The sequence below is a fragment of the Arachis ipaensis genome, chromosome B3, assembly GCF_059453495.1.
Source record: "Arachis ipaensis isolate K30076 ecotype BB chromosome B3, ASM5945349v1, whole genome shotgun sequence".
NCBI lineage: Eukaryota > Viridiplantae > Streptophyta > Magnoliopsida > Fabales > Fabaceae > Arachis > Arachis ipaensis.
This window is the reverse complement of record NC_142438.1, coordinates 121,871,110-121,890,730: the sequence shown is the minus strand read 5'-3', so window position 1 is coordinate 121,890,730 and position 19,621 is coordinate 121,871,110. Positions and strand designations below refer to the sequence as shown.

Sequence of the window (19,621 nt, the reverse complement as noted above, 5' to 3'; positions counted from 1 at the left end):
GACAAATAAGTAACATTGCCTAAAATAATTATCATATTTTTTGGAGTTGCAGAAAGAATTGTAATTTGCGGAGAAGCTTCCTCCAGGGCATCCATGGCTTTACTACAACAACTACAATCCGAATATGGACGGGATGACATGCCACGTGTGAGTACTTAACTTTTCGGATAATGTTAGTAGATGAAAAATTTTTTATTTTTAATATGAACAAAAAAATATCTGGCTGATTTTATGTGTATACTTTGAGTAAATAATTAACATTATAACATTATGCTTTTCCATCCTCGGTAATTAAGTTAGTAAAAAAAAAATCATATTTTATGCAAATGCAATTTTAATATTTATATTATTGAAGTAAGTATGGCTTTAGTTAGTAACTTATAAATATTTTTACTGCAGTTTAAAACACTTGCCATGTTTTTGTTAGATTTGAAAATGCTAAAATTCAACTTATAAAATATTTATATTATTTTTATAATTGCTTTTTTTTCACACTTTGTGTTTATCAAAATGAATGAGTACTGAACTTATTTTTTGTTGCCATTATTTTTATAGTGTTTGGACCTTTTATTTCGGCCAACTAAAGAGATGAAATTTTTTGATAAAGAATTGGCCATTGCTGCTTACATCTTTGGAAATAATTTGGATCCAAAGTATGTAAAATTAACTTATTTCTCATTTTATTGCTAATTTGTCATATAATTTTTTTTATAACCTTTTCTACCACTATAGCATAATATTCTGATTTTATGATTTCAGGGAAATGCTTGTTCTAAACGATTATTGTAGTGGTACACGCAAGACTCTTCTGACTATAATGTCCGGCAAGCCAATAATTGGTGATGTAAGAATTAGTTTTGCATTATTTATTTATTATCCTTGTAAAATTATCAAATTTGGATTGGTAGGTGCAGAATAACTATGATTGTCTATACTCCATAGGTCCTTACCTTAGTTTGTCGATGCTCACCAAAGGACATTTTGGGCCAAAAGGAAACAAATATGGCAACCAATGATTTCTGCCACCGACATTTTTTGTAAGTTTATTTACAGTTCGAAATTTAGTCTTCAAAATTAATATATCTTCCCAGATATACTAGAAACATAATAAGATTCCTTACTTAGTTCAATATTCATCGTAGCAAATTGTTTTAAGCCCAAAATAGAACTGTGTTGGCACAATGAAATACATCAAGGATAACTTCATAGGAGATCTTGGCAGTTTACACCAAGTTCGTTAATTTTATTGAACTATCAATTAATTCGTATAATAATATTTCATGGCTGTTTTAGTTAAGGTTATTTTCCGACTGTTGTTGTAGATTTTTGTGTCAATTTACCTCAATGGCCATTGGTTTCTCATAGTGGTTGATTTACTTTACGAGATCGTGAGATATCTGGACTCTTTCAAAAAGGGCACATTGATGACAGAGCGTAAGAGTGTCATTAACAATGTGTTAAATTACTTTGAGAATTTTTTATCCGACATGAACTTCGGTGAAACACCTTCCTTTAGAAACATTCAATTTTCTAAGTATAAATTCAATGAGCCAGCTGTCCCGCAATAATCTGCCAAATCGTAAGTTTAAATATACCATTTTTCAAAGTATATATTCAATTTAGTGGTTGTTTGTTCTTTTGTTATATTGCTTTGTTAATATATGCATTGAATTGTGGCAAAGGAATGACGGTGGTATTTGGGTCGCTCAATGGATGCACCTCAATCGCTATTGGAGCCTCGGTAATAAGACATGGGTAAGAAAAATATCATTGTTAATAAAGTTATGTTTATTCCATTATGTGATATCATAGTTACTGTCTGTTAGATTGTCAATGATTACACAAAGATGTGCCTGGCTGTGAATTTGGTGAATGACTCTAATAACTCGAAGCGGGATATCATAGTGGAGCTTGCTGTCACTGACTGGAATAAAAAGATGCAGCAGTTTGTCATACAGACTTAGGATTTTATAACCTTTTTTATTAGTAGTTATGGATTGAATTAGACCATTTTAATTTTCTTTAAAATACAAGCTATCTTTATATCTTGCACTTATTTCTTTTGGACTATTTAAATATATGCGAATCTTTTTATTTATAATGATTTATTTCAGTTATTTGATGTACGCACTGTTTCATGTTCAAACTTTGCCTTTTGTGAGTGATTGTTGAATTTTATCAATGGTTTGCATTTAATTGTATGTTCTGCTCAATATAAAAGTCATAAAAACTAGCTATATAGCAGCCAATCACCCCTGTTTCCTATGATGTACAAATTGTTATTCCCATCAGTAGGTCAGGGGTGTTTTAATAATCATCAAATAAACACGGTCTAATAACAAATCTTTGGCAGAGTTTTAATTTATTAGTGTTATATATTTATTTACATTTGAAATCCTATTAATAACAAGGTTCATATTTCCATGCTGAGAAGCAAACGATTGTCCCATTGAACATTGGTTAATGACAAAGCAGTAGCTACAATATGGTTTGAACTCAACCCCACTGCTTGAATTTGATCCTTCTGAGATCCATGCTCAATGTATCTATCAGGTAGAGTCATGGCTCGCCACTGCACTAACACAAACATGTAGGTCAGTACTGAATATATATATATATATATATATATATATATATATATATATATATATATATATATATATATATATATATATTAAAGGTGTGGTGCTGCACACAATATAATAATTAAGTAAAAGTAGACCTTAAGGTTGCCATCAAGGAGTCTATTGAGGCCAAGGAAATGAGAAACATGAGAACCAAACCCTCTAATGGAACCCTCTTCAACTGTTATCAAGATTCAATGCTCTCTTGCAAGTTACATCATCAATGGTCCATCAAGAGGCTTGCAAAATCAAGCATCAGCCACGGTTGTTGAGATGCCGTGTGCTTCAAGAACCTTTGCTGCTGCCACATAACTTTGTACCATTGTTCCATATCCAACTAGAGTCACCTTGCTTCTGAAGGTCCACGTCATGTGCCACCTGATCATACCCCCATGGCGGCATGGATGGCAATAATGGTGTCATCGGCCTCTACCTCTGCAATCAAGGAGTCCGCAAAGTAGCGTGTGTAAGCATGTGTGGGTGCTTTGGTCTTCTTCTGCTTCCCGGATTTATGGTCGAACTTGACGACACCGTGCATTTTATCGGGTGCAGCTTCGGCAGGAGCATAGCCTTTACCTTTTTCGGTGATGACGTGGATGAGGACAGGGCCGAGTGATGGCATTCCCTTCACATTCTTGAGAATGTGGACAAGGTCTTCCATTTGATGGCCATCTATGGGGCCAATGTAGAACAGGCCAAGCTCCTCAAAGAAGCATGCGCCAGACCTATGAGGAGAGACATGCTCATTGTCATTCAATATAATGATGAGGTTAATGTCAAGAAAACCAGCATTGTTCATGGCCTCGTAGGCTTATCCTGCTGTCATGGCCCCATCACCAATCACCGATATCACGTGGTTGTTTTTCCCAATCAGGTCCCTTGCAACTGCCATCCCTGAAACCAAAGTGTGAATTCACTTTATTAGAAACCGATAATGTTAGAGAGAAGAGCCAAAACTTATTTTATTTAGTATTCATAGCAATTAATAAATATTAAATAAAGTAAATTCTGACTAATTTTAGCTAAATTTATTTGGTTATCTAATATTTTCGATTAGTAAATTTTTAACTTTTATTTGAGAAGTCTCAATTATCAATTTCATTTCCTTTAATTTAATTAATTTTACCTAAGGCTGCCGAAATGCTAGTAGAACTGTGACCAACACCAAAGGCATCATGAAGACTCTCAGCAATCTTGAGGAATCCAGCAAGTCCACCAGTCTGTCGAATGGTGTGCATCTTGGATCTTCTTCCGGTGAGAATCTTATGAGCATAGGCCTAATGACCAACATCCCAAATGATCTTGTCCTGAGGAGTGTTGAAGACATGGTGAAGTGCCACTGTGAGGCCTGCCACACCAAGGCTTGAACTTAAATGTCCACCGGTCTTTGACACTGTGTAAACAATCTCTTCATGAAGCTCATCAGCAAGCGCCTCAAGTTCTTCATTCGATAGATTCTTCATGTGGATTCGGTAGTTTACTACGTCCAACACTGGGGTCTCTGGCTTCTCTCCTGAGAAATTCATACCACTACAAGCATGAAAAACTCACTTGGTCAGACTCGTAGCGGCGGTACGGTAACATCAGCTGTGCCAAAATAATCAACCACCATGAAGGACTTAAAAACTCGAAACTAAATCAAATAACCTGACAATAAACCACAGAACACATAAATTTCACCTCATACGGATTCAAGGAAAACAACATGAATTCTTCAAATAAAAAATATTGTACTGTAGTAATACCATATTTATCTTGCCTTGTACTAGTAAAAAATCCCATGCAATGTACGAGTTTACAGAGTCCACTGAGAGCAGAACCTAAGAAAAGACAAGTTCGATTCATTCAACTGAAACTGTCCAGTAACATGATATAAACAAGATTTTAAATTTTAAAATTTGAGCTCAAAAGAAAAAAAAAGGAGATGCCACATGTTTTTGTGGAAAAGAAAAATTGAATTGAATCACAAAGTCAGTCACATGATTTCCCTTTCTTTCTAGCATCTCAGTCGATAGCTACCCATGATAATGGCAACTCTGATCATTTTAGGATTTTTGTGCTTTTAGTAGATTTGCATTACTCTTGTCTAAGATTTCTTTATTTTCTTTTTTCTATGTATTGATAGTATTGATAGCGTTAGTCTTTCATCACTGTCCTTTCCTTATCTCCGATGAATATTAAAAACATTGACATGGCCAAATATAGTTTCATATTCATCACTTTGTTTCAGTTGTTCGTAATTTTATAGGTCCCCCTCAAACGCAACCTTTTAAAGTGCAAATGAATTCAATTAGATCACAACCAGATAATTATGCGATTTTTTCACCTATTCACATCTGTATCAATATAATTTTAATTCCTACATTTCAAAAGGATGATCAGATGCAAAAAGAAAATAAGCAGCTGTCACAATTAAGGAATAAATAAAAATGAAGATATTTTCCAAGACTTGAAAATATACCTCATAAGTTTTGCCAGCTGGAACAATTATCTCTTTGTAGTCATCATTTTTGCTGAAAATGAAAAACTTGAAAATTGACATCAAAATAGAGGAAATCATACATGAGTGCAATCTTTAATATTTATCTTGCATCCAAAGCACCGGCAACCTCTGCTGAGATGAAGAAAGGTGCATTTGCAAAGACCTCACTGATAAAAACATTTTGCTATGGCTCTCTTAAGTATCTCACTAACTCACTCTATTACTAGAGTAACTAAACCGATGTCAGCTACTATTGACTGCTTTAATGCCATAGTTTAGCAGTATAACATCTAGTGCAACAAATTCAGCTTGCAAGCCCAGGAATGATGCAATAAGATAGTATCATCCTATTCCTTAATATATTACTCAGACAAAAAAAAATATCTGCATTTATCATTTACTGCTCCAATACTCTCTTTTTCTCAGGAAGAGAACACAGGTTCCAAATTGTCTTTTCCTTTAGCACATAGATTGATACTTGTCGAGACATCAACCATGGAAGGTATATTACAGTTATAATAATTTTTCCATGCATATCGTAAATCAAACAGAATTTTAGCATGCATTTTATCATGAATAAGAATCAACAATAATTTTAACTATATAAATCAAAACTATTGAATCCTTCTGCACATTTCAGCCGAGTGTAACGATGACAAGTTATGATAAATATCTAAAAATTTAATTATAAAAAAATTATATCAACCTCAAAGCACTACTATTTGAAATCCAAGAATTTAACTAACATCTTAAACCATACTCTTATGAGTATATACAAGTACATTCTACAGCATCCCATTGAACTTCGAATAATGTCCTTGTTGTACAACCTGTTCTCCACAGCACAAACAAATTTGAGAGAAATAAAAAGGACTTCAAAGAATCATAATGTGATTTCAAATAGTTTAAAACTTACCAAAACACAAAGTTTCAACAATGCAATTATTCATCTCTTATTATTTATACCTGTAATAGCCACTCATGACTTCCATACGGTAGGATGGGAGTCTCATAGCCATTAATCAATCCTGAATCACCAAGTCCAAACTCTTGCTGCGCATATGCATTTACTTCTGTATTTGGCACTACTAATGTCTCTTGAGAAGCCATAGGATCCTTGGGAAGCTCCTATGAAAAAATAATACATGGAGTCAAAAATTATATCAAGTATAACTACAACATAGAGGTTACGAGCGAGTTTATTTTAATTCAAGTAACAACTAATGCAATATTGTATCTCACTGACCTCTTCGGTACCAAAGCTAGCTTGCGTGCCACTACTAGTCTTATCATCCAAATCGTCACCGTCATTACTCACAGGACATTTATTCTTTACATGACCAGCACTGTTGCATTTAGTGCACCTCCGTTTACCCCTCTCCTTTTTTCCCTTGGGTGCTCCTTTTGTCATGACCACTGAAGGGTCACCAACAAAGTTTGGCGTGGGAGAATCTCTTATTTGTCTTTTCAAGCCAGACTTTTGTTCTAGTGTTTAGGTCCAACGACAGACTTCATTCATAGTGTCATGGAAAGAAGGACCATCCTGAGCTCCTAAGAATACCATCCACGTAGCTGCCACTGACAATGCACTATAGCTCATTAAAAATTCTCTTTCTCTATCTTGCGTAGTGCCTCCTGTAAGTCTATAACAGCCCAGACCACCCGCTAGCACGATATTGTCCGCTTTGGCACATAAGGCCTCACGGTTTTGCCTTTGACGATAGGGATGATAGCCAAAGTCTCCCACACTCACTCGTCAAAACGCGTCATGCTAGGGAGAGGTATCCACACCCTTATAAGGTATGCTTCATTCCCCTCCCCAACCAATGTGGGACCTTACAATCCACCCCCTAAGGGAGCCCAGCGCCCTCCCTGGCACATCGATCTGGGCTCCAACACTGATACCATCTGTAAAAGCCCAGACCATCCGCTAGCACGATATTGTCCGCTTTGGCACACAAGGTCTCACAGCTTTGCCTTTGACGATAGGGATGATAGCCGAAGCCTCCCACACTCACTCGGCAAAACGCGTTATGTTAGAGAGAGGTATCCACACCCTTACAATAAGGTCCCACATCGGTTGGGGAGGGGAACAAAGTATGCCTTATAAGAGTGTGGATACCTCTCCCTAGCATGACGCATTTTGACGAGTGAGTGTGGGGGGCTTCGACTATCATCCCTATCGTAAAAGGCAAAACCGTGAGGCCTTGTGTGCCAAAGCGAACAATATCGTGCTAGCGGGTGGTCTGGGTTGTTACAGATGGTATCAGAGCCGGAGCTCGAATCGATGTGCCAGCGAGGGCGTTGGGCTCCTTTAAGGAGGTGGATTGTAAGGTCCCACATCGGTTGGGGAGGGAAACGAAGCATGCCTTATAAGGGTGTGGATACCTCTCCCTAGCATGACGCGTTTTGACGAGTGAGTGTGGGGGCTTCGGCTATCATCCCTATCGTCAAAGGCAAAACCGTGAGGCCTTGTGTGCCAAAGCGGACAATATCGTGCTAGCGGGTGGTCTGGGTTGTTACACACGGTTGGACACAGCAGACACGCGTGTCGGACGAGTGTCGTATCCAAAAATATGTTTGACACGTGGACACAGCAACTCAGTAAAGTTCCTATGCTTCATAGGTTCTATGGAATTAGTATGATGAAACACAAGTGGTAATTCAGTCATTAGGAAAAACAAAGGGCTAAAAATGTAATTAAAAGAAATTAGGCTTAAAATTATAATTTTAGTAATCTTAAGGATAAAATTATAATTATATGAAAGAGTTGGGTTAAAATTGTAGTTAAGATGAAGTTTTTAGTCTAAATAAAAGTTTTAGTAAAATTTAGGATCAAAATTGAAAATATGATAACTACTAGGATTAGCACAAGAAGTTAGGAGTAAAATAGTGTTTTATGTTATTAAAAATAAAATTAGCATAAATTAAAAGTATTAGGAGTAAATTAGTAAATGAGGAGTCATAAGGTTAATTCAGTAATTTTGGCACTAAGACTAAAAAGTATTACTTAAAATATTTAAGAGTATAATACTAATTTTGGAATAAAGTAAGACATAAAAATAGTTAATTAACTTATTAAAAGGCAAAATAATTCTTTTGGTAAAATATAATGATAAAATGGTAAAGTAGCAACCAATGGATAAAAGTGTCTTTAAAAAATGTAAGAAAGATAACTAAAGTAAGATTTAATGAAAAAAAAGGGCAAAATACAAATTTTATAAAAAGACTAAGAATAAAAGGACCTTTTAGTAAAAGCAAGGGTACCATGGTAATTATCTTGAAAGATTGTGGACAAAATGCTCATACACTAAGAAAGAAATAAGGTATTATAAGAAAAAAGGAATTAGAGACTTTAAGATTTTAGAATTACGCCATTTCAAATTGTATGCTTGGCAAGTGTAGTGGCTGCGTCTTCTTTGTCCACTGCTTGATTGAGATTGATAGTGGGGACACTCATCAAAATGCATGTTTCTCTAACTATTAGCATACTATGGTGTCAAGTTCTGTGATAATTGTTAGTTGTCAGAATATTTGTGTATTTGTTCATTAGACACATGTGCAAAACGTACATAGTTGGAAAAAGTATTTTCGGGCTTAGTCTCGAGTAACGTCAGATTGTGGGTAGTCAACCAACGCGTGAGCTCATGGCCTCCATAGGACCAGGTATGCATCATACTTAGTTATTGCATTTTGATGAGTGGAATTTTGATGGTATAGAATTCACTAATAAAATCTCGTTGCAGGTATAGTTTCTAAACCAACAATAATCCTTTCATACAAAAAATTTGTTTGTCACAAGTACAAACCCTTAATAATCTAATAACCGAAGTATTTAAACCTCGGGTCGTCTCTCAAAGGAATTGCAGGGTAGTGTTCTTGTTATTGGCTATGGACATGTATATTTTGGGGTTTTGAATAAGAAACAAGAAAAATAAATGGCAAAGGAATTCAAATGACAAAAAGGTCTTGGCAAGGTTTGGTGGTCAAGGCTCTCTATCCTTATCACTAACCACAATATGATGATTACAAGGATCAATCCCATTAAATCATCCTCTAACAAGTAAAGAAAAGTCAAGTGAGCTATATCAATCCAAGTCCATAAGTCCTAGCTATTCACTAATTGAATTAATGAGAGCTAGAGTCAATGGCTACCAACTATCAATCACTTGGACATTAGTAACTCAAGAATTCCTAAGTTACCTTTTCAAGCCAAGAACATAAAATTCTACTCTAACATCCTTTCAAGCATTTTGACAAACACTTGGAAGGTATAAAAGGAAAACATAGTAAATTGACACAAGAATACAATCTAACAACAATTTATTGCAAAGAATTAATAACAATCAAAGAAAGCACAATTATCATGAATTACCTCAAATTGCATTGAAAGAAAATAGAAGAAAACAAGAGTAGATCAACAACAAAGTATGGAAAACAAAGTAGAAGAAATTACAATAAAAGAATAGAAGAGCAAGATGTAATAACAAGGAATTGAAAGATAGAAGTAGATGAAAACATGAATTAAAACCTAGATCTAAGCTTATTATCCTAAATCTAATCCTAATCCTAGAGAGAGGGGAGAGCTTCTCTCTCTAAAACTAACTCTAAAGCTAATCCTAATGTGTGAAGTGATGGAATGAATGAATTGATGCCTCTCCCCTTCAATCCTTGGTTCTTTTAAGCATTTTGGTGCCAAAGTCGGTTTAGATTGGGCCCCACATCCCCTATGAATTCGCTGGGCACGTTTTCACTTAAAAATCACGTGCCAACACCAACGCGTACACATACAGCACGCGTGCGCATCCCTGAGGTTTTTGCGATCCACGTGTGCGCGTATAGTGCGCGTGCGCGTGGATGATTGCATCCAAATCTCTGGCTTTTTCCATGTGTTCTCCACTTTGCATACTTTCCTCTTCATTCCTTTGATCCATTCCTAGCCTTTTCAACCGAAAATCACTTAACAAACAAATCAAGACATCTAGTGGAATCAAAGGTGAATTAAAATCATCAAATTAAAGGTCTAAAAGCATGTTTTCACACTTAAGCACAAAATGAGGGAGAATCACAAAACCATGCTATTTCATTGAATAAATATGAGAAAAGGTTGATAAAATGCTCTAAATTCAGCACAAGATAAACCCTGAAAATAGGGTTTATCAACCTCCCCACACTTAAACCTTAGCATGTCCTCATGCTAAACCAAGAATGAAGTAAGGGGTATCATTTATTCACTGCACTAAACTATATGCAACCTATCCAAATGCAACTACCTACATGAATGCAATTGCTTGGTCAAAACAAATCAACTTCCAAGGGAACATGTGTAAGCATAAGGGATAAAGCGATAGGAATCAAATCCAACCCACAATTGTATTGAATTATCAAAAAGATTTACAAACTTGCATGAATAAGGATGATTATGGTGAAAACATGTAATTGAGCAATCGAACCCTCACCGGATGTGTATCTGCTCTAGTTACTCAAGTGTTTAGGGGTTGATTCACTCAATTCTCCCCTAATCATTCTTTCCAAGGTTTGTCCTTCATCTAATAGTAAACAATTATTCAATGCATGCATACAATTATCTTGAGGTCTTTCCGAAGGTTGTAATGGAGTTAGGGTCAAGGTAATGTCATATATGGTTAAGTGGACTAGAATTTGAATCTTTGATTAACATAGACTTTCCCACTAGCCCATGTAACAACCTATACATACAATTAAGTTCTAACCTAACTACCCATTCTTCACTTTTTCTTACATACTCATGCATTTTCTTTTCATTTCACAACACTTATGCATTGATTCTTATTGAACTTTACTTTGGGGTATTTTGTCCCATTTTTATTGCTTTTCTTTTCTTCTTTTCTTTCTTTCTTTTACTATATTTTATTTCTTTTTCTTTCTTTCAAACTCTATACAAGAACATCAATGCACAAGGTTTAACATTTGATTAATACATGGGTGTGCACCCAATTCCCAAATATAAAAATACAAAGCACCCTTTTATCCCCACCAATATTCCCAAACTTTCCCAACTTGAATAATGAACACTCTCACTAGCCTAAGCTAATCAAAGATCTAAACAAGGGACTTTTATTGTTTTTCGCTTTAGGCTTGTAATGTGCTAAAATAAAGAACAATGTAGTAAGCATAGACTCAAAATTGGCTAACAATGGAAGGTAAAAGGTAGGCTTGTTTGGATGAGTGAGCTAATAAAACAATGGCCTCAATTATATAAGTGCATGAATACAAGGAATAATGAACATATAGAATTAAACAATTGCACACAAGAAGGAAAATAAGTGGTTATAAGATGTAACTACATCATTAGGCTCAAATCTCACATGCTTTTGTTCTTAGCTCAAAACATGCTTCACAAAATATATAATTCAAGCAAGTTCCACAAAAATTTTCAATCAATTGGGGTGGTGCCCTATAGATAAATTCTTTGGAAAATTTCATTGTTTGACTAAGCTTGTCCTAAATGCAATCTTGTGATTTAGAAATTTTAAAATTTCCTTAGTTTATCCCTTCTTTTTCAATCAAACCAAATTTCTTATGTAAAAAGGGTAAACTATGGGTTTCAACAATCCAAAATATTTTTCTAATCACAACAAAAAACTAAAACAACTACACAAAGCAAATCCAAATAAAAGTATGAAATATCTAGAATGTAAGGTGCAAAATGCAACAACTAAAGTAAAAGTACCAAAATAACAAATATGTACAATAATCCCCAAAAGTGCAGTAAAAGTAAAGTGCAAAGTACTAAAAATAACATAAAATAAGTGATAAGTGTCCGAACTCATCACCCAAAATGGCAATCCACCGACGGCGACGACGGTGACCTCCCCACACTTAGAAGAAAGCATCATCCTCGATGCTACTGCTCGGGCTCAGGGTGAGGGTCAACCGTCGTATCTGGCTGGGGCTGAGGCTGTGGCTTCGCGGGTGTCTGCTGCGCTTCCGGGGTAGCCTGTGTCTGTGGGGGTGCCTCCGGCTGAGCCTACTCCACCTCATGCTCCTCCTCCTCTGAAGAAGAAGGGTCGGCAATAGGGGCAACTCGACGTCCAGTGCTACAAATATCTGATCCACTCTATCAAGACATCTGGTATGCGAAATTGTTACTCAGGTTGTGAATTGTTGTTCGAAATTGATTCCCTGGCAATGACACCAAAAACGGATGCACAGAACCATGGTCTAAACATATCTTCACAACTTCGCATAACTAACCAGCAAGTACACTGGGTCGTCCAAGTAATACCTTACGTGAGTAAGGGTCGAATCCCAGTAGTACTTTGCATTAATCTTTGAGGAACAGCAGAGCTCCACACCTTAATCTATGGAGTGTAGAAACTCTACCGTTGAAAATACATAAGTGAAAGGTCCAGGCATAGCCGAATGGCCAGCCCCCAAAACGAGATCACAGGATCCAAAATACAATCCAGGATGTCTAATACAATAGTAAAAAGTCCTATTTATAATAAACTAGCTACTAGGGTTTACAGAAGTAAGTAATTGATGCATAAATCCACTTCCGGGGCCCACTTGGTGTGTGCTTGGGCTGAGCTTGAATGTTACACGTGCAGAGGTTCTTTCTGGAGTTGAATGCCAGGTTGTAACGTATTTCTGGCGTTCAACTCTGGTTTGTGACTTGTTTCTGGCGTTTAACTCCAGACAGCAGCGTAGAACTGGCGTTCAACGCCCTTTTACGTCGTCTAAACTCGGCCAAAGTATGGACTATTATATATTGCTGGAAAGCCCTAGATGTCTACTTTCCAAAGCAATTGGAAGCACGCCATTTTGAGTTCTGTAGCTCCAGAAAATCCACTTTGAGTGCAGGGAGGTCAGAATCCAACAGCATCAGCAGTCCTTCTTCAACCTCTGAATCTGATTTTTGCTCAAGTCCCTCAATTTCAGCCAGAAAATACCTGAAATCATAGAAAAACACACAAACTCATAGTAAAGTCCAGAAATGTGAATTTAACATAAAAACTAATGAAAATATCCCTAAAAGTAACTAGATCCTACTAAAAACATACTAAAAACAATGCCAAAAAGCGTACAAATTATCCGCTCATCACAATACCAAACTTAAATTGTTGCTTGTCCCCAAGCAACTGAAAATCAAATAGGATAAAAAGAAGAGAATATACTATAAATTTCAAACTATCAATGAAACATAGCTTCAATCATATGAGCGGGACTTATAGCTTTTTGCCTCTTGAATAGTTTTGACATCTCACTTTATCCATTGAGGTTTAGAATGATTGGCATCTATAGGAACTCAGAGTTCAGATATTGTTATTGATCCTCCTAGTTCAGTATGATGATTCTTGAACACAGCTATTTTATGAGTCTTGGCCGTGGCCCTAAGCACTTTGTTTTCCAGTATTACCACCGGATACATAAATGCCACAGACACATAATTGGGTGAACCTTTTCAGATTGTGACTCAGCTTTGCTAAAGTCCCCAATTAGAGGTGTCCAGGGTTCTTAAGCACACTCTTCTTTTGCTTTGGACCTTGACTTTAACCGCTCAGTCTCAAGTTTTCACTTGACACCTACACGCCACAAGCACATGGTTAGGGACAGCTTGGTTTAGCCGCTTAGACCAGGATTTTATTCCTTTTGGCCCTCCTATCCACTGATGCTCAAAGCCTTGGGATCCTTTTTATTTGCCCTTGCCTTTTAGTTTTAAGGGTTATTGGCTTTTTGCTCTTGCCTCTTGGTTTTAAGAGCTTTTGGCTTTTTCTGCTTGCTTTTTCTTTTTCTTTCTATTTTTTTCGCCTATTTTTTTTTCTGCAAGCTTCGTTCTTTGCTGCTTTTTCTTGCTTCAAGAATCATTTTTATGATTTTTCAGATTATCAAATAACATGTCTCCTTGTCATCATTCTTTCAAGAGCCAACATATTTAACATTCTTAAACAACAACTTCAAAAAACATATGCACTGTTCAAGCATACATTCAGAAAATAAGAAGCATTGTCACCACATCAATATAATTAAACTAAGTTCAAGGATAAATTCAAAACTCATGTACTTCTTATTCTTTTGAATTAAAACATTTTTCATTTAAGAGAGGTGATGGATTCATAAGACATTCATAACTTTAAGACAAAGTTACTAACTACTAATGATCATGTAATGAAGACACAAACATAGATAAGCACTTAACATAGAGAAAACGAAAAACAGAGAAAGTAAGAACAAGGAATGAGTCCACCTTAGTGATGGTGGCGTTTCCTTCTTGAGGAACCAATGATGTCCTTGAGCTCTTCTATGTCTCTTCCTTGTCTTTGTTGCTCCTCCCTCATTGCTTTTTGATCTTCTCTTATTTCATGAAGGATGATGGAGTGCTCTTGATGTTCCAGCCTTAGTTGTCCCATGTTGGAACTTAATTCTCCTAGGGAGGTGTTGATTTGCTCCCAATAGTTCTGTGGAGGAAAATGCATTTGAGGCATCTCCGGGATCTCATGGTGATGAGCTTCATGCGCCTCTTGAGCTCCATGAATGGGCTCTCTTGCTTGCTCCATCTTTTTCTTAGTGATGGGCTTGTCCTCTTTAATGAGGATATCTCCCTCTATGTCAATCCCAGCCGAATTGCATAGGTGGCAAATGAGGTGAGGAAAGGCTATCCTTGCCATAGTGGAGGACTTGTCAGCCACCTTGTAGAGTTCTTGAGGTATAATCTCATGAACTTCCACCTCTTCTCCAATCATGATGCTATGGATCATGATGGCCCGGTCTATAGTAACTTCAGACCGGTTGCTAGTGGGAATGATTGAGCATTGAATGAACTCCAACCATCCTTTAGCTACAAGCTTAAGGTCCAGTCTTCTTAGTTGAACCGGTTTGCCTTTTGAGTCAATCTTCCATTGAGCTCCTTCTACACATATGTCCATGAGGACTTGGTCCAACCTTTGATCAAAGTTGACTCTCCTTGTGTAGGGGCGTGCGTTCTCTTCCATGTTTGGCAAGTTGAACGCCAACCTCACATTTTCCGGACTAAAATCTAAGTATTTTCCCCGAACCATTGTAACATAGTTCTTTGGATCCGGGTTCTTACTTTGATCATGGTTCTTGGTGATCCATGCATTGGCATAGAACTCTTGAACCATTAGGATGCCGACTTGTTGGATGGGATTTGTTAGAACTTCCCAACCTCTTCTTTGAATTTCATGTCGGATCTCCGGATACTCATTTCTTTTGAGTTTGAAAGGGACCTCGGGGATCACCTTCTTCTTGGCCACAACATCATAGAAGTGGTCTTGATGGGCTTTGGAGATGAACCTTTCCATCTCCCATGACTCGGAAGTGGAAGCTTTTGTCTTCCCTTTCCCTTTTCTAGAGGATTCTCCGGTCTTAGGTGCCATCAATGGTAGTGGAAAAACAAAAAGTTTATGCTTTTATCACACCAAACTTAGAATTTTGCTCGCCCTCGAGCAAGAGAAGAAAGAATAGATGAAGAAGAAGAAGAAGTGGAGGAGAGGGAGAAGGGGTTGTGTTTCGGCCAAGAAGAGAAGAGAGGGTTGTGTTGTGTGAAAATGAGGAAGAATGGAGGGTTATATATAGGGATGTGAGGGGGGTGAAGGTTCGGCCGTTTAGGGTGAGTTTGGGTGGGAAATTGATTTTGAATTTTGAAGGTAGGTGGAGTTTATGAGGTAGGTTTATGGGGAAGAGAGAGATTGAGGTGATTGGTGAAGGGTTTTGGGGAAGAGTGTTTATGGGATTGTGTGAAAGAGGGGTGAGAAGAAGTGAGTGGAGGTAGGTGGGGATCCTGTGGGGTCCACAGATCCTGAGGTGTTCAAGGATTTACAACCTTACACCAAATTAGGCATGCAAAATGCCCTTGCACACAACTCTGGGCGTTCAGCGCCAGGTTGGTGCTTGTTCTGGGCGTTGAACGCCCATTTGTAGCTTATTTCTGGCGTTGAACGCCAGAACCATGCTTGTTCTGGGCGTTCAGCGCAAGCTCTCCTCCAGGGTGCATTTTTGGCGTTCAGCACCAGAACCATGCTCTGTTCTGGCGTTGAACGCCCAAAACATGCTTCTTACTGGCGTTTAAACGCCAGTAAGGTCTTCCTCCACGGTATGATTTTTCTTCTGCTGTTTTTTTATTCCGTTTTCAATTTTTATATTTATTTTGTGACTCCACATGATCATGAACCTATAAAGACATATAACTAAGAAAAATATAGTTAGATAAATAAAAATTGGGTTGCCTCCCAATAAGCGCTTCTTTAATGTCAATAGCTTGACAGTGGGCTCTCATGGAACCTCACAGATGTGCAGAGCTTTGTTGAGATCTCCCAACACCAAACTTAGAGTTTGGATATGGGGGTTTGACACCAAACTTAGAGTTTAACTGTGGGGGCTTTGTTTGACTCTGCTTTGAGAGAAGCTTTTTATGCTTCCTCTCCATGGATGCAGAGAGAGATCCTTGAGTTGTAAACACAAGGTTGTCCTCATTTAATTGAAGGATCAATTCTCCTCTGTCCACATCAATCACAGCTCTTGCTGTGGCTAGGAAAGGTCTTCCTAGGATGATGGATTCATCCTCTTCCTTTCCAGTATCCAAGACTATAAAATCAGCAGGGATGTAAAGGCCTTCAACCTTTACTAACACGTCCTCTACTTGTCCATAAGCCTATTTTCTTGAATTGTCTACCATCTCTAATGAGATTTTAGCAGCTTGTACCCCATAGATTCCCAGTTTCTCTATTACAGAGAGGGGCATGAGGTTTATCCCTGAACCAAGGTCACATAGAGCCTTAAAGATCATGGTGCCTATAGTACAAGGTATTATGAACTTTCCAGGATCCTGTTTCTTCTGAGGCAATGTCAGTTGATCCAGATCACTTAGTTCATTGGTGAACAAGGGAGGTTCATCTTCCCAAGTATCAATGCCAAATAATTTGGCATTTAGCTTCATGATTGCACCAAGGAACTTGGCAGCTTGCTCTTCAGTAACATCCTCATTCTCTTCAGAAGAAGAATACTCATCAGAGCTCATGAATGGCATAAGGAGGCTCAATGGAATCTCTATGGTCTCTAGATGAGCCTCAGAGTCCTTTGGTTCCTCAGAGGGAAGCTCCTTATTGATCACTGGACGTCCCAGGAGGTCTTTCTCCTTGGGATACACGTCCTCTCCTTCCCTTACAGGTTCGGCCATGGTGCTTATGTCAATGGCCTTGCACTCTCCTTTTGGATTCTCTTCTGTATTGCTTGGGAGAGTACTAGGAGGGATTTCAGTGATCCTTTTACTCAGCTGGCCTACTTGTGCTTCCAAATTTCTAATGGAAGACCTTGTTTCATTCATGAAACTTACAGTGGCCTTAGATAGATCAGAGACTAAGTTTGCTAAATTAGAGGTATTTTGTTCAGAGTTCTCTGTCTGTTGCTGAGTGGATGATGGAAAAGGTTTATTATTGTTAAACCTATTTCTTCCACCATTATTAAAGCCTTGTTGAGGCCTTTGATCCTTCCATGAGAGATTTGGATAATTTCTCCATGATGGATTATAGGTGTTTCCATATGGTTCACCCATGTAATTTAACTCTGCTATTGCAGGGTTCTCAGGATCATAAGCTTCTTCTTCATAAGAAGCCTCTTGAGTACTGTTGGATGCAGCTTGCATTCCATTCAGACTCTGAGAAATCATATTGACTTGCTGAGTCAATATTTTATTCTGAGCCAATATGGCATTCAGAGTGTCAACTTCAAGAACTCCTTTCTTTTGAGGCGTCCCATTACTCACAGGATTCCTCTCAGAAGTGTACATGAACTGGTTATTAGCAACCATGTCAATGAGTTCTTGAGCTTCTGCAGGTGTTTTCTTTAGGTGAATGGATCCACCTGCAGAAGTATCCAATGACATCTTTGATAGCTCAGATAAACCATCATAGAATATATACAGGATGGTCCATTCTGAAAGCATGTCAGAAGGATACTTTTTTGGTCAGCTGCTTGTATCTTTCCCAAGCTTCATAGAGGGATTCACCTTCCTTCTGTCTGAAGGTCTGAACATCCACTCTAAGCTTGCTCAGCTTTTGAGGAGGAAAGAATTTGGCTAAGAAAGCCGTGACCAGCTTATCCCAAGAGTTCAGGCTATCTCTGGGTTGAGAGTCCAACCACACTATAGCTCTGTCTCTTACAGCAAAAGGGAAAAGCATGAGCCTGTAGACTTCAGGATCTACTCCATTAGTCTTAACAGTATCACAGATCTGCAAGAATTCAGTTAAGAACTGAAAAGGATCTTCAGATGGAAGTCCATGAAACTTGCAGTTCTGCTGCATCAGAGAAACTAGCTGAGGTTTCAGCTCAAAGTTGTTTGTTCCAATGGCAGGGATGGAGATGCTTCTTCCATGTAAATTGGAATTAGGTGCAGTAAAGTCACCAAGCATTCTCCTTACATTATTGTTGTTGGGTTCGGCTGCCATCCCCTTTACTTGTTCAAAATTTTCAATAAGGTTGTCTCTGGATTGTTGTAATTTAGCTTCTCTTAGTTTCCTCTTCAGAGTCCTTTCAGGTTCTGGATCAGCTTCAACAAGAATGCCTTTTTCTTTGTCCCTGCTCATAAGAAAGAGAAGAGAACAAGAAAAGAAGAGGAATCCTCTATGTCACAGTAAAGAGGTTCCTTATTGTTAGTAGAAGAAGAAAAGAAGAGAAAATTCGAACACAGATAGAAGAGGGGGTTCGAATTTGGTGAGTGATGTGAGGAAGAGATGTTAGTAGATGAATAAATAAATAGAATAAGATGAGAGAGAGGGAGAGGATTTTCGAAAATAATTTTTGAAAAAGAGTTAGTGATTTTTGAAAATAATTTTTGAAAAGTGTTAGTAATTTTCGAAAATAAAAATCAAAAATTAAAATAATTAGTTAATTAAAAAGAAATTTTGAAAAAGGGGGGAGATATTTTCGAAAATTAGAGAGAGAGAGTTAGTTAGGTAGTTTTGAAAAAGATAAGAAACAAACAAAAAGTTAGTTAGTTAGTTGAAACAAATTTTGAAAAGATAAGGAGTTAGGAAGTTAGAGAAGATATTTTGAAATCAAGTTTTTGAAAAAGATATGATAAGAAGATATTTTGAAAAGATATGATTGAAATTAGTTTTTTTGAAAAAGATTTGATTTTTAAAATCACAATTAATGACTTGATTCACAAGAAATCACAAGATATGATTCTAGAACTCAAAGTTTGAATCTTACTTAACAAGTAAGTAACAAACTTGAAATTTTTGAATCAAAACATTAATTGTTATTATTATTTTCGAAAATTTGATATAAAAATAAGAAAAGGATTTTTGAAAAATATTTTTAAAATTTTCGAAAATAACTAAGAAAAATGGAAAAGATTTGATTTTTGAAAAAGATTTTGAGAAAGATAAGATTTTCAAATTGAAAATTTGATTTGACTCTTAAAAACAACTAGATTTTAAAAATTTTTGAAAAAGTCAAATCTAATTTTCGAAATTTTAAGAGAGAAAAAGGGAAAGATAATTTTTTGATTTTT

General features: G+C 37.0%; 1 pseudogene; it reads right to left on the bottom strand.

The window, feature by feature from the left end:
• Window positions 1–2,413: 2,413 nt before the first annotated feature.
• On the bottom strand, window positions 2,414–4,150 carry LOC107633539 (putative 1-deoxy-D-xylulose-5-phosphate synthase 2, chloroplastic pseudogene; annotated as a pseudogene).
• Window positions 4,151–19,621: the final 15,471 nt, after the last annotated feature.